Genomic DNA, 2,995 nt, shown 5'->3' on the forward strand with positions numbered 1-2,995 from the left:
TTTACTTCACGCTCATATTTTGCGATTTTCAAGTTCAAAACGTCGATCCGAACCGTTCATCTTGTTCTCCATATTGAAATGTGCTTGGAGACCAAATTTTACATTTTTTGGAATTTTTTTACTATTTATTAAGCAATTTTGAAAGTCGCTGATCTGATGGTCCAGAAAATTTTACTGTTTTTACTGTTCACAGCAAAACAGCAATTTTCAAAAATGCTTAATAAATAGTAAACAAATTCTAAAAAATATAAAATTTGGTCTCCAAGCACATTTCAATATGGATTAAACATCTAACGGTTCGGATCGATCGTTTGGACTTTCAAAATAAAAATACAGCGTGAAGTAGAAACGCGTTTTACTTCACAACTCACCGTAGCCCACCTCATATATATACTATATATATAGCAAAACAAAGATAAGTCTTCCCCATGAATCCCCTCATTTACCCAAATTCACATGGCCAAAGCCATCAGTGAGACTTCCCATAGCCGCCCAAAGACAAGTGCGCGCGCGTGTGTGCCACACCTTGATCCATGTAACCACCGCATCGATCGGCAAGTTTAGTAAAGTAGGATCAATTGTGTCCAGCGTCTCCTTTGCGTGCTCGGCGAGAGCAAGATAGCATTTTTGTACAATAATGTACTCCTTGGGAGGACGACCAACTGAAAGAGACGGTTTTCACCCATAGAAGGGTTCTGGTGGCTACATATTACCCGTAGTTTAATAAATTATTATTAAAAATATCAAACCATTAGCATTTATTATATAAAAAAAATTAAAAATTATAGGTATTCAAGGCAAGCAAGTGATTCATAGCGTCGTTCATTACTATAAATTGCAAGAAATGAAGAGGGTGAAATGGTCTTTAAGCTCCCTATCAAAAAAAGGATGTTCATGGCCCACGCAGAACAGTGTTCCCTTTGACACAGTCATCACAGCATCAACATACCTGATAAATTAATTAAAGAATTAAAAAAAAAGTAAAGCCTCGATTTATTAAGATATCAGGTAGAATAAAGGCATCTGGTACCAAACACAAAAAAAAAAAATTACATCCGAGATTTAAAAAAAGTATATATATAATTTTGGAAGGAAACCTTTCGCCTAAAGTATTTAAAATAACTTTGTTTGAGTAATTTCATGACAAACAACCCACATTACATCTTTAAATTATGTACCTATGTATCAATCACAGTTCTATTAAACAATTCAAATCATAATTAGCTAAAAAGTTATGAATTCAGAGTGATTTTCTTTTACTACTCCAGCAGCAATTGTACCTAGTGTTTCTTTCCTGAGGCTTGACAAGTCGTGTAGGAGCATTGGAGTCGGGAATGTTGAGCTAGAATTTAGCATGAGTGTTTCTTCAATCTATGGAAATTGGAGAATGTATTAGGATATGTTATTAGATCATTGATAAATCATGTGTAAGGTACTTGATTTATTTTATGAAGATAATTTAATCTAACATGTTGACCAAATAAGATGAGTTTGCTTAACAAGAAATTAAGATCTAGGCTTGATTTTTGGAAAATAGAGTTTGCTAAAAAAATAATTTTTTATAAACGACAAGAGTCATAAACTTAAGGAAGTGAAAATATTTTTTTAAAGGTTATGATTAGTAAATAATTATTTACCTTGAGTTTATAAATCAGATGAGTTCATTTTATAGATGATATGATCTTGAGCTCAGAGGCTGCGAAAAAACTGCCGTATGAATGCCTTCCCCGAGGCTAAGTGGGTACCCACAAACAAAGTCGGATCCTTCTCGATTCGGGTTGTAAAAGGTGTTGAAGAGTGAGGGGGTGAGGTTGAAGGATGGGGATGAGAGAGAATTGGGTAACTAATAAGTATCAATAATGTTTATACATACCGGACCCGTACGGGGATGAGTATTGGAGCTGCTTAACATTTATGTTATATTTAAGGAAACGATAAGATGAAATAGTGAGAATTAATTTGCATGCTTACAAACTGGCATTAGTTAATCAATGCAATAATCAAAATTAAGATCTTCCTTTATTTATTTATTTTGCAGAATTTTTAATTAATGTAGTGAGTGGTCCATGGGACCATGTGGGGTGGTACGGGCTTTTCCTCAAAAAAAAAAAAAGGTACTTTGTTCAAAAAATAGTATCTGAGATCTACCTACCAGTAGGTCCTGCAAGAGCACATAGTGATAGTGTTCGCACTTCCCACACTCATCGTCAATGGTATAGATGTGCTTATTCCTGGAGACCAAAAAGCAAGCCGTAGCACCTGAATGCAGAATCCTTGAATGAAATGCAGGATGCTCTTTTCCGAGGACGAGGAGGCACTCCACATCATTGCCAAGGAGGCTCTTCTGGGACTCTGATGGTCTTAGTGGGTTCACTGTCTTGAACAATGATGAGGTGGTACCGCTGGAAGAACGACAGCCACATCTTGCGAAAATCAATGTGGAAGAAGGTTGAGATCACTGTGTTTGCCAGAAGAGCTGTGGAGGGAATGGAAGCCATGCCATGAGAGAGAGGAGACAGCGAGAGATAATCAGAAAAATATGGGCACGACGAATATCTAGCCGTGCAGTCTAAACAAATGCGGGGCAATACAGCTACGAGGAACTTTTCAGTTGTAGTCAGTGTTTCGATGTGTGAACTTGAATCCCAATCCCCAACAGAGAACCCACCCATCAAGCAATTATGTCAATGTGATACGAGTTTGGTTAGAGTTATATAGACATTTGAAGTATAGTTAGCTTGTTTCTTTGGTTATTTGGATGAAGATAGTTGTTTGAGTAGAAGTGAACTGTAATTGTTATTTGTTAATTGGTGTCATATAAGTATTCAAGCAGCTGTTTCCAATTGGCGTCAATAAAATAGTCTACTGAAATTCTTCCTGGTGATGGTGGTGTATTTTGTACGTCTACATTAATGGTGAAATTTTATTGTTAGTTAGTACCGTGTACTTGCCAAGCAGTCCATATTTTCTGTCAATTCATTAATGAACAATATCT

Source organism: Carex rostrata, chromosome 18 (assembly GCF_964058835.1).
Source record: "Carex rostrata chromosome 18, lpCarRost1.2, whole genome shotgun sequence".
Lineage (NCBI taxonomy): Eukaryota > Viridiplantae > Streptophyta > Magnoliopsida > Poales > Cyperaceae > Carex > Carex rostrata.